The sequence below is a fragment of the Aplysia californica genome, unplaced genomic scaffold, assembly GCF_000002075.1.
Source record: "Aplysia californica isolate F4 #8 unplaced genomic scaffold, AplCal3.0 scaffold00395, whole genome shotgun sequence".
NCBI lineage: Eukaryota > Metazoa > Mollusca > Gastropoda > Aplysiida > Aplysiidae > Aplysia > Aplysia californica.
Window position 1 is genome coordinate 169,190 of NW_004797665.1, and position 1,144 is coordinate 170,333.

Here is a 1,144-nt window from a genome sequence, read left to right on the forward strand (position 1 = left end):
ACAGAGAGAGAGAGGGGGGGGGAGACAGAGAGAGAGATAGAGAGAATGTGTGTGTGTATATCTATGTGAGTGTGTGTGCTTGTACGCGCACCTACACGACCAAGGTAAAATTCATAAGTGCTTCACTTGTCCCGTTAGTTGAACGGATGTTGCTCTTAATCTCAAAATAGGCCAACCACACCTTTTGAACAAAATGACAAATAAATGATCGTACGTATAGGCTACTTAAGCGTAAAATTTCTTTTCTCAACTGCCATGTTCACCTTTATCAATTATTATGGGCAGAAAAGAAAGTTGCAACAACTCACTGGAAAATTCCTTGAGATTATTAAACTTGCCTCGAAACAATGTACATTCTCTCTGACAATCACAGCTGTTACTCTTAGTGTGCACCCTTTTGTTATCTAAGCCATCTGGAACCCTCACAATACCAGACCAGCATCTGTGGTTTAGCGGTTGTGTGTCACCATCGCTTGCAGGAGACCCAAGTTCGATTCCCGAATGGGGGGGGGGAGAGAATTTTCATCCAGAATCTCAGCCTTTCTGCTGGGACGTTGAATCCCTCTCAGTCCGGGTTGGCCAAAACAGGTATGGTGAACCCCGCCTCCTTCCTACTCCTGTATGATTTTAATTGTGTTGATGGGGTGTAAAACACCTACATTGTTTTTAGATTTCACAATACCAGAAAGAAGACTCAACACTGGGAAAATAACGTAAAGAAGTATATGGTATGTGAAAGAGGATTATAATAATGATATATTCCGTTAGTCTCACTCACTCGTTGTTTCGTTAAATTTGTTGATAATAATGTAAATGTTCTGATGATGTTGTCAAGGATTTTCTTAATGTTTTAATTTTATTCTGTTATTTTTCCCTCGTTCATCTCTTTTTCCTCCCCCTTCTCCTCTTCGTCGTTCACCTCCTCATCTTCCCCCTCCTCTGCTCTATTACAAGGGATGAAAACGGATGAAACATCGAGGTAGAATTTGGAGTCTGGAGTAGAAGAGAAGAAAGAGGAGAGTTCAGAGAAGATAGAAAATAAACCGTAAAAAAAAAAAGGCTGATGGTGCAGAGGGCAAGGAGAATGGAGGAAAAAACACAGAGAGAGAGAGCGAGAGAGAGAGAGAGAGAGAGAGAGAGAGAG